The 12233-nt window shown below is 38.3% G+C and overlaps 1 protein-coding gene across 8 annotated transcripts in view; it reads right to left on the minus strand.

Moving 5' to 3' along the window:
• The window catches only part of RABGAP1L (RAB GTPase activating protein 1 like), a 785265-nt gene extending 773774 nt beyond the window's left edge, over window positions 1–11491 (minus strand). For 4 of the 8 annotated variants that reach the window (XM_023549261.2, XM_023549256.2, XM_023549260.2 and 1 more), the window contains exons 1-2: window positions 11248–11491; window positions 6408–6450 (exon numbers count right to left, since the gene is read on the minus strand). The gene's annotated coding sequence lies outside the window, so the exon portion shown is untranslated. Of the gene's footprint in view, window positions 1–6407; window positions 8440–11247 lie in introns of those variants that run through there. The other 4 variants (XM_023549257.2, XM_023549255.2, XM_064276614.1 and 1 more) reach the window with 2 other exon arrangements.
• Window positions 11492–12233: the final 742 nt, after the last annotated feature.

Consider the following 12233-nt stretch of genomic DNA (forward strand, 5'->3'; position numbering starts at 1 on the left):
TTGAACTGAAATTAGCCCCTGAGGGTACCTTTTAGCTAAATAACAGAGTGGCTCATCAAATAAAGAATATAACCTGTGAGTACTGTGCTCCTTTAAAAAATTATCTATATGAGATCAAATGGTCGACAATTATCCTAAAGCAAAGATAAGAAGGTAAAGGGGCAGGGAAACTAGATTATTGGAAACAGAGCTATCAGAATGGAATTAATGAGAATGTTGACACATTGTGAAAAATATAACCAATGTCACTGAATAAATTCTGTAGAAATTGTTAAATGGGAACCTAATCTGCTGTGTAAACTCTCACCGAAAGCACAATAAAAAAAAAAATTTTTTTTTTAATTCTTCATCTTGAAACAAGCATTCATAAATACGGAATGGGATGAGGTGGAGAAAATAAAAGAATTTTTCTGTCAAAAACTCTACTTTTAAGTGGCTTTGCATCTGTCAATGTTTATTTATCCCCATCACCTGGGAAAGATGGTTCACAATAGTCTCAACCATCAGAAATATTTTAGGATTTCAAAAATACAATAAAAAAATCATTATTAATGCTTCTGCAGCACCTTTTAATAATGCTAAAGAGTTTCACTAACATCAAATTTGTTCCATAATAACCTTATGAACTGAATCAAGCCAACACTGTAGAACACAGATTTCCAAACTGCTTACACACAAAGGTGTCTTTTTCAGTCAAGGTTCTTGGTAGCAGTAATAGAGGTTAACTCTCATTGATTTAAGCAGAACGGTAGTTGAGTAAAAGGATATTGAGCTATAATTCAATAAAAACTTAAAAAAAAAAAAAAAAAGGAATATTGGGTAGCTCACAAAATTGCTGAGAGAGCTGAAAAACCAGGCTTGAAGTTAAGCAGCAAGGATAAACTACCCAGGGAATTAATCTGACGGGGAAGCTGGTTAGAGTGACCAACAGTCTTGGTTTTCCTACAACTGAGGGGTTTCCAGGGATTTGGGGCTTTCCATGCTAAAACCAGGAAAGTCCTGGGCAAACTGTGACCAGGGTATTTCCCTATAGCCACACCACTTTGCCCTTGGCCACTTACACACTGAAAACTCAAGTTTACAGTAACCTCTGCTGCCACTATGGAGAGAAAGAGAGAACACCGTTGCTTGTATCAGCTCAGAGTCAAAGTTCCAGCATAGGTGGCTGACTGAAGAGTCAGGTCACATACCTATACCCTGGCTTCAAGGAAAGTTGAGAAAGGGAGTATCTGACATCTTCCACTTCCGTTATGGGAGGCAGTCTTTGCTTGCTACCAATACTTACAAGGTGAGAAATTCTCTAAACATAGGGAAGCAGTTCAGAAGGCCCAAATAATGACCAATGCCCAGTATGCAGATTATTTTTAATTCTCTAATATTTATTTAAGAACACTGAGGCAACCAGTCATCTGGTTTCTTTGATTTAAAATCAATTAATTTTTAAGAGTCAGATGAACAGAAGGTTGCTGTAATATCAGTATAAATTTGGCCATACAATAGCTTAGGCCTGTTATATACTTTGCAACTATACGATGGCAGGATCCTATACTTAAGTTTAAAAAAATTTAATCCTTCTGACCTTTGTTCAGCATAAGGAATTATTCCATTTCCATTTATAACCTGAAGCAGAAAAATCTCTTTTGTTTTTAATATTTCTAGAAGAGAAGAGTAGTGATAAAAAAAATCTACAGTGTTTGCCAAGAAGAAATGATTTTAATGGAAGCCTTTTATCTAAGACAAACCTTAAAAACAGTAATGAACAATATGTTCTGCACAACTCTTCAGTCTTCCCTCTTACATTTACTGCGGTCAAGTGATTTGAGTAAAGGATTTCAAGTCAGAATTTGTGTATATTTTTCTCAGCTACTCGTTTCTCTTACAGTGTGATGTTGCTCAAACCCATTAAGATTTTTTCTTGCCTTTACATACTGAACTATAAAATGAGAATGTCTGTAATTAATCAAAGATACAAGTTTTACTGATAGATGGTAAAGAACAAAACACTCGAACAAGAATTCTTGTCCTGCCTCATTCATTCACAATGTGGTCGTGAGGTCTTGGCCTTAAATTCTCATGTCTCAGCTTCCTCCATCTATAAATGATAATAAATGCATTATCTATTTCAGAGGGCTGTGAATACCAAAAGAAATTATGTACATGAAAGCCTTTTAAAAAATATAGAACTGTAAATGCAAAGTGTTAGTATTGAATTACATCTGACTTCCAAAGAAAACAGAGTGCTTTCTTTGGTTTTATCTAAAAAATATGTCTCTGAAAAGCAATTTAAAATTATAGAAGCTAATAGTTACATACATCCTTTTAAATTTGTGGTTATCTTTTTTATGGTGATTTTTAAATAGTAATTATTAATGCAGTTTCCTTGCACTTATTGTTTTGAGGACTGCATTTCATTCAGAAGCTGTAAAAATTATATTTATGATCCCTTAACCGAATTACTTGGCTGAGGGCTGGGGACCTTGGTCTCAGGGGATATCTAGCTCAATTGGCATGAAATAGTTTATAAAGAAAATGTTCTCTATCCTACTATTGTGAGTAGCGTCTGGGGTCTTAAAAGCTTTTGAGTGGCCATCTAAGATACACCACTGGTCCTACTCCATCTGGAGCAAGGGAGAGTGAAGAATACCAAAGACACAAGGGAAAGATTAGTCCAAAGGATTAATGGACCACAACTACCACAGCCTCCACCAAACCAAGTCCAGCACAACTAGATGGTGCCAGGCTATCCCACCGACTGCAATGACAGGGGTCACAATAGATGGTCCCGGACAGAGCTGGAGAAAAATGTAGAGCAAGATTCTAACCCACAAAAAAAATACCAGACTTACTGGTCCGACAGTGACTCAAGAGACCCTGAGAGTATGGGCCTAGGGAATCTTATAGCTCAGTAATTAAGTCCTTCCTGAGGTTCTCCCTTAAGCCAAAGATTAGAGAGACCCATAATATAAAATGAGACTAAATGGGCATACCAGCTCAGAGGTAAGGACGAGAATGCAGGAGGAGACAGGAAAGCTGGTCAAAAAGGGGACAGTATTGACACATCATGGGGTTGGCAACCAATGTCACAAAACAATGTGTATTAATTGCTTAATGAGAAACTAATTTGCTCTGTAAACCTTCATCTAAAGTACAATAAAAAGAAAGCTAAAAAAAATCTTCTGTGACCTGGTTCTTACACTATATCAAAATTAGTTATTTGTTAATAAATGTTGCAGTGGTTGTGAAGACACTGGAACACTTATACACTGCTGGTAGGAATGTGAAATGGTACAACCACTTTGGAAATCGATTTGGTGCTTCCTTAAAAAGCTAGAAGTAGAACTACCATACAATCCAGCAATCCCACTCCTTGGAATATATCCTAGAGAAATAAGAGCCTTTACACGAACAGATATATGCACTCCCACGCTCATTGCAGCATTGTTTACAATAGCAAAAAGATGGAAGCAACCAAGGTGCCCATCAACGGATGAATGGATAAATTAATTATGGTATATTCACCCAATGGAATACTACCCATAGATAAAGAACAATGATGAATCCGTGAAACATTACATAACATGAAGGAATCTGGAAGGCCTTATGCTGAGTGAGATTAGTCAGTTGCAAAAGGACAAATATTGTACAAGACCGCTATTATAAGAACTCAAAAAAATAAAGAGGAAAGAAAATACTATTTGATGATTACGAGAGAGAGAAGGGAGGAAGGGAGAGAGGTTTTTACTAATTAGATAGTAGATAAGAACTATTTTGGGTGAAGGGAAAGACAACACGATATAGGAGAGGTCAGCACAACTGGACTAAAGCAAAAGCGAAGAAGTTTCCCAAATAAACTGAACACTTCAAAGGCCAGGGTAGCAGGGGCGGGGGTTTGGGGACCATGGTTTCAGGGGACATCTAAGTCAATTGGCATAACAAAATCTATTAAGAAAACATTCTGCATCCCACTTTGGAGAGTGGCACCTGGGGTCTTAAATGCTAGCAAGTGGCCATCTAAGATGCATTGACTGGTCTCAACCCACCTGGAGCAAAGGAAAATGAAACACCAAAGACACAAGGTAATCATGAGCCCAAGAGACAGAAAGGGCCACATAAACCAGAGACTACATCAGCCTGAGAGCAGAAGAACTAGATGGTGCCAGGCTACAACCAATGACTGCCCTAACAGGAAACACAACAGAGAACCCCTGAGGGAGCAGGAGAGCAGTGAGGTACAGGCCCCAAATTCTTGTAAAGAGACCAGACTTAATGGTCTGGCTGAGACTAGAAGGACCCCAGAGGTCATGGTTCCTAGACCTTCTGTTAGCCCAAGACAGAAACCATTCCCAAAGCCAACTCTTCAGACAGGGATTGGACTGGACTATGGGATAGAAAATGATACTGGTGAACAGTGAGCTCTTTGGATCAAGTAGACGCATGAGACTATGTGGGCAGCTCCTGTCTGGAGAAGAGATGAGAGGGCAGAGGGGGCCAGAAGCTGGCCAAATGGACATGAAAATAAAGAGCGGAGGGAAGGAGTGTGCTGTCTCACTAGAGAGAGAGAGCAACTAGGAGTATATATATATATATATAAAAAAAAGAGTATATAGCAAGGTGTATATAAGTTTTTATATGAGAGACTGACTTGGTTTGTAATCTTTCATCTAAAGCACAATAAAACTTTTTTTAAAAATTAGTTATTTGCGTGTTAAATAAATGTAAGTGTAGTCAGCTAGCTGTTATTCAACATATATTTGTGGTATTTATGGATTACAGTATTCTACAAAATAAAACGGTCTATTTGAGGGTCTATATAACTATTCTAAGTTTATTAATGTTCTCATTGTTAAAATGAAGTAAAGTATACATTAGAAAATTATATTTATGGTCCTTTAAGTCCTGGGGATACTCTCTGAGATTTTTTTAAGCCTAAGATGTCAAAGATAAGATTCCATAGAGCAGACAACCATCACTAACGCAGCAAACAGACCCAATGCAAAATAATTGCCCCCTTTTTCATTGGAGGTTATCTCAGGAGAAAGATGTGGCAGTCTGCTTCCATAAAGATTTACAGCCTTGGAAACCCTACGGAGCAGTTCTGCTCTGTCCTATACGGTCACTTAGAGTCAGAATAGACTCGACAGCAGTAGGTTTGGGTGGGTATTGAAGGCATGGAATATAAACTCATTTATAATGAGAAGGAACAAATGGAGAAAGAGATTTGCTTGACAAATACACTGTATCTACTTTGTGAAATTACCTTTTTTTTTTTTTTTTTTAAGGACTACAAAAGTACTCAGATACCTCCTTGTGAAAAGGCCCATTTGTTTCCTTGATTTCAGGCCCTTTAAATAGTGTCTGGATAATCTCATATAACTCTTCGGAGCTGTGAATTTGTAGATTAAAGGCTGCTGATACAGGGCAGCCATGTGATTAATAAAGACACCAGAAATACAAGCAGGCAGGCAAGATGCTTATTCTTGCTGCTTCATAATTTGGGCTCTTCAGTTGGAAAAAATATCTCAAACTTACTCCTTTACAGGAGTTCTTTCTATCTCTCAGCCTTCACTGTCTAAACCTAAATAGAATTCCTTTCTATTTTAAGGGCCCTTTTAGTGAAAGCTGAATTTACACACCAGTTTTTTTCTTTTATCCATCAACACTTCTGTTGAGGACAAAGTACATTGACTGCTAATCTCAAACGGGATGGACACTTCAGGCTCTTTCCTCACACCTACTCTGAGTGTATTTATCACAAAATTTAGTTTAGGGCAAGTTATCTGAATCAGAAGAGGTGGTGCTGCCTGATTCTCTGAGTGACCTTGGACAATCTCTCAGATTCTTTTCCTAGAGTACTTAATACATTTAATAAAGAACTATGTGATGTCTTGCCCTTAGTAAGTATTCGGAAAAAAAAAAAAAAATGAAAGAAAATGTGTTGGTAAATTTCTTGGTCTAGAGGCAGGGCTTAGTTTCAAGCACTGAAAAGAACAAATCTTTTTTTTGTAAAGCAAAATATTCCACTAGGGATTGTTTGTACATTAACTTAAAATAAAATGAAGTTTCCTCTAGGCATGCAAAAATCATACACATTAATACAAGTAAAATGCAAATGATGCCACAATGTACCCTGAAAAAACTATAAAGATATATAAAAATAATTCCTGATCTCAAGGATTTTACAGGCTGGTAATGGCTTGCTACAACAACTTCCAACACAGTTATAAGGATTTAATTCTAAAAACAATTGAGAGTAGTTACTACTATGGTAAAAATAACTATTGCAATGTCCTAAATAATTCCTCTGAAATATTGTGATGATCAATTAACTTTTTATCTCCACTTTTAAAAAGTCATCAAGTTTTGCAAGATATGTTAAAACAAACAGCAGCCCTCATCAATCTACTCACCATTTTCCTGTCTTCTATTGTACAGTAAAATTCTCAGACTCTGCTAATGTAAAACAAAGAGATTTATTGAAAGCATAAGAAGCATTCAAATGGGGAGACGTAAGCCCACACAGAGTGAAGGATCAAAGAATCTAAGGGGTGACTATTTAACAAGGATAGGTATAGAGCAGAATCAAGAATCTCCTAGCAAGATTCTGATTGGTTGACCTTCCCTGGACTTTACCAGACTTGCCTGGGCTTGCACAGGCTTGCCCTGGCTTCCCTAGGCATAGCCACATTGTCTGTTGGTTCCACCCAGCCAGAAGCCCAAGCCCATCTACATGTGAATGGTATGAAGCCAAAGTTATATTCTCAAGAATGCAGAAGCAGGTGCTTGTAACAAAATGGAGCTGGGCCTGCCCTCAGGCCAGCCACCTTAAATATGCCAGGCATCTATGTTCTGAAGCTCTTATTCATTCCCTTCTTTTGATCAAGAATTTATGAGAAACCCTTTGATCACATTATCAACCACCATTCTTGGGAGAGTGCTTTCTTCTGCATGGACCTGGATTTTTTGCTAGTAGGGCAGCATTTTTAGAATATGTTTGAAGAAGGAGAACATTTTATTGCTGTCTTTCAGAGGTTCTTATACACGGCTCCTTACTACAGAAAGCCTTTAGGACCCCAGAAACTATTTATAAATAGCTGGAAACCATCTAAAATCTTCACCATGCCATAGCTGGAGCCTCCGTTTCTGTAATGTTAACCTTGGAATGGCGTAGAGAGTGGGCCATATTAAGGAATAACCTGGGTTTTAAAGGGCTGGTTTAAGGAATGAGCTTGAGTTCATCTGAAATATGAGTACATAACTCTCTTCATGGGTATTAAATTGGCATTCTGAGTAATCTAACAACTTTTGATTGTAGACCAGTAAATAATATGGATCAAATCCATGATTCAGCATCTTTAGAATGAGCTAAAGATGTCAGAGAAAGGTGCATCAGACATAGGGAGTAAATGAAGCCAGGTTGCCTTTTGGCATACCTGCATAAAGCCATAAAGCAGAAAATGATACTACGAGTAATCTGAGAAGCAAAAGAACAGCAATAAAGAAAGAAATGAAGATTAGCGCACCAACAAATGTTTGTAACATAGACCAATAAAAACTCTAGTAAGATAACAGATTGAGTAGCAAAATAGCAGCTAAAGGCTAAACTGACAATAAGTGTTTCTCTTATTTGCATGGAAAAAGAATAGTATGAGGACAGGAAAGAATAAAAACAGTGTAAAACACAATAGCCACCATAAGGATACCAACGAATATGAAAACAGATACCAAATGTATCGATCATCTATATGGAAAATCTTTGCCAGTCAGTAAACCCAAGTTGCCAATGTAAAGCAACCTCAAAAGCAGTAAGTATTTAAATGAAGCCTAATGACCTCAGAGACTTGCATTCTACAGAATGGGTGAGAGGTCTTGTTCCACAACCTGGGAAAGCTGTCCACTTTAGGCACAGCTGTCTGTTTCTACACACTAGGACAATTCAGTTTCAATTATAAGTTTCCAGATGACTGGCAAGTCCAAACAAGTGTTAAATTGTAACAAACAAACATCTTCCACAGTTCAGCTGTGTACAGATTGGTGATGAGGCGAGGTTCAGTCCATTCCAGCAGGGTTCTAATATGTGCTTTAACTGATGTCTCCTCCAATATGTATAATCTTCTGGGATGAAATCAGACAGGCCTAGAAAGAGTCTAGTTTCCATTTATCAAAGACCTCTCTCACCTGTGGAAAATATCCTTTAGAATATTGGACTAACTATTGACAGTACTTACTGGTTGACAGCTCAACAAACTTTTACAATATCACACAAAACAAGGATATAGGGAGCCTAGTTTCTTGAAGTGTATATAGCAATTTTTGGTAAGATCAACTCAATTCTATTGGAAAAAACAGGTTCTAGGTAAAACTCATTAATTTGCCAGAGCCTCAGATAGATGACCCTCAGACCCTCTGACAAACCTGAGCACCAAACAAAAGTTCCCCAAAGAGGGAAGAAAAGACAACACAAATGGGGGCTCATTTTCCTAAAGTGGAAGGAAAAAAAAAAAAAAAACAGAGCTGGTGGGAACTCATTTTCCCAAAATGACCAAAGCAATCACTGAAATTCCAAAATACTTCTAATATATTCAGCTTCTACTGTTTTTAAATATATTGCAAACCAGTGTCCTCGTCAGGGGGAGGGTGGAAACCAAGCTCATTGATCAAAGCTCTCAAGTTCTGAGGTCGAATATTTTGGTTTCCTTTTTTTTGAACTTAATTCATTCTACTGGCTAGAGACCTAATCTCTTATTTTAGATTTTAAATATACTAGTTCCTCCAACTGGAAAGTACTTTAAAGTAGCTACTGAAGATTTTAACTTTAAAATTGTGATTCTTTATTGAGAAACTGTGTCATAAAACAGACCAGGAGCTGCCACCTCCCCTGTGAATTGACATCACCTATTTTTTTTTTTTTCTTGTGAGATTTGGTGATTCCACCCAAATGTGTACTTACAAAATTTTAGAATTTGAAAGTGAAGCATTACTTTCAGTTTCTCAGAGGCAAAACAAAATCCTAGTAAGGAACCACCACAGAATGGAGCAGCTCAAAAGACTCTGAGATCCTTTGTAACAACCTTCATCAAGCCAATTTGTGCTTCAAAATCCACGTCAACTGGAAAAGACAAACAGAAACTAAATATACAGGGCGAACAAAAATAACAACAACAAAAAAAAAAAACCTTGAAGAGCTAAAGGAGCCCTAGTAGCACAGTTGTTAAGAGCTCGGCTGCTAACCAAAAGGTTGGCAGTTCAAATCCACCAACCACTCTTTGGAAACCCTATAGGGCAGTTCTACTCTGTTCTATAGGGTCACTATGAGTCTCAAGAGACTCGATAGCAATGGGTTTGGTTTCATTTTGGAAGAATCAAAGGCATTTCAGCAGGAGTGTAAGAAAGTAAGCGTGGATAAAGGAGGGTAATTATAGGAGAAGCAGAAGGAGGAGAGGGATCAGAGACAAGGTCAGAAGCAGGAGCGGAAGAAAGGGCCAAAGAAGTTATAGAGCTCTGACATCACAATTCTTAATTTGTTTGGACTTTTTAGAAACAGTGTCTTGTAAGGACACAAATTTACTGTCCTGATTCCTTTTCGTTGTTGTTGTAAGGTGTCATCAAGTCAGTTCCAACTGACAGTGACCCTACGTACAAGAGAATGAAACACTGCCCAGTCCTGAACCATCCTCATAAGTGTTGTTATGCTTGAGCCCATTGTTGCAGCCACTGTTTCAATCCATCTTGTTGAGGGTCTTCGTCTTTTTCACTGACCCTCTACTTCACCAAGCATGATGTCCTTCTCCAGGAACTGGCGCCTTCTGATAACATGTCCAAAGTACATGAAACATAGTCTAGCCATTCTTGCTTCCAAGGAGCATTCTGGCTGTACTTCTTCCAAGACAGGTTTGTTCATTCTTTTGGCAGTCCATGGTATATTCAAAATTCTTCGCCAACACCACAATTCGAAGGTGTCAATTCCTTATTGATCTTCTTTATTCATCATCCACCTTTCACATGCATATGAGGTGATTGAAACACCATGGTTTGAGTCAGGCTTACCTTAGTCTTCAAGGTGACATCTTTGCGTTTCAACACTTTAAAGAGGACTTTTGCAGCAGATTTGCCCAATGCAATGCATCTTTTGATTTCTTGACTGCTGCTGCCATGGGTATTGATTGTGGATTCAGTAAAATGAAATCCTTGACAACTTCAATCTCCTCTCTCTTTATCATGATGTTGCTTATTGGTCCAGTTGTAAGGATTTTTATTTTCTTTATGTTGATGTGTAATCCATACCGAAGGCTGTGGTCTTTGATCTTCATCACTAAGTGCTTCAAGTCCTCTTCACTTTCAGCAAGTGAGGTTGTGTCATCTGCATAATGCAGATTTTTAAGGAGTCTTCCTCCAATCCTGATGCCACATTCTTCTTCATATAGTCTAGCTTCAGGGATTATTTGCTCAGCGTACAGATTGAATACAGCACAGAGGTGAAAGGAAACAACCCTGATGCACACCTTTCCTGACTCTAAGCCATGCAGTATTCCCTTGCTCTGTTCGAAAAACTGCCTCTTGATCTACATACAGGTTCCTCATGGGCATAATTAAGTGTCCTGATACATTTTAGAGGATTTTAAATATCTATTAAAATTTTAGGGAAACCCTGGTGGTATAGTGGTTAAGTGCTACAGCTCCTAACCAAAAGGTCAGCAGTTCGAATCCACCAGGCGCTCCTTGGAAGCACTATGGGGCAGTTCTACTCTGTCCTATAGGGTCGCTATGAGTCGGAATCAACTCGACGGCACTGGGTTTGGTTTGGTTTTTTTCAATTAAAATAGGCTTCCCACTGTGGCTGTTTTTTGCAGAAGCTTTTAGGTTCCAATTTACTGTGCAGAAAAGTTAATTTACCTAGGTCAGATGAGCCCCACAATAGCCATTGATTTTCTAAATCACCTTTTGTAATTGTATGTTATTGATCAAGATACAAAACAGAACTGGGACCATCTTTGGAGCTGGGATTCCCCATTTTACTAAGTAACTTGCAGGTATTAAAACCTTAAAGGTGCATTTAAGCCTTATGTGCTCCTAGAGAAAACAAATATTGAGTTCTAAAGACTTACCAGGACTTCCTACTAGATGGCAATTGAATTCATCAAAATGTTCAGAATGTGAATGGAGAATAAAAGCAAAAGCAGAAAACACAATAAATCTCCCAAAGAGCTGTCTATGCAACAAAGCAGAGGCTTGATATTCAAGAGGGCTTACCTTTGTGACCCCGAGGTTTTGCGGAGATGGATTGAGCACAAGGAGCTCAAGCTGGCATCAGATGTTCAGTTCTCAACAATCTAAAGGTTTACTTTAAGATACCTTCATAATCCTTCCAACTATGCCAAAATTTGTAGAGTGAAACTCTCAGACTCTTCTAAAGTAAAACAAAAAGGTTTGTTGAAAGCATAAGAAACATTGAAATGGGGAGGCATTAGCTCACACAGAGTGAAAACCAATGAATCCAAGAGGTGGCTATTTCACAAGCCTAGCTATAGGGCAGAATCAGGAACCTCCTAGCAAGATCCTGATTGGTTGACACTCCCTGGACTTTCCCATACTTGCCTGGGCTTTCCTTGGCTTGTCCTGGCTTGCCTAGGCATAGACACGTTGTCTGTTGGTTCCACACATCCAGAGGCCCACATCCACATGCCTATGATTGGGAAGAAGTCAAAGTTACATTCTCAGGAATGCAGAAGCTGGAGCTTGTAACAAAATGGAGTGGGGCCTGCTACTAGGCCAGCCACCCCAAATTTTCCAGCCATATCTGTTCACTCCAAAAGCAACTACTGTCAACCCTAGATGATTCTCTTCATATCTACCTCCATATCACTAAATGACATGCTTGTATTGCTACTTCATGTTTAATTTTAGACATTAACAATTGTCTTTCCTTTCCACACTGCAGTTAAACACATACACATAATTAAACAGGTATCATCTCTTGTGTGTGTGTTTTTTTTCCTCCTTACGTAGCTGCTATTCCCTCAAATATGTTTTCTTCTGTTTACTCACTTCAGTGTTTATCTTTCTTTTATAGAATTTCTTCAGATTTCTGGTTCTCAATTGACTGTGTGCTCATATTTAAGAGTAGGCCCCTACAAACTGATTAAAACCTCTGAGCATATCTTAGCTCTGAACTTCGTTGTGAGGTAATATGGCTAGGTTGTTTGTTGGGGAATCCCTGAGTTGTTATCCTTAGCTTT

The sequence above is a fragment of the Loxodonta africana genome, chromosome 25, assembly GCF_030014295.1.
Source record: "Loxodonta africana isolate mLoxAfr1 chromosome 25, mLoxAfr1.hap2, whole genome shotgun sequence".
Classification (NCBI taxonomy): domain Eukaryota; kingdom Metazoa; phylum Chordata; class Mammalia; order Proboscidea; family Elephantidae; genus Loxodonta; species Loxodonta africana.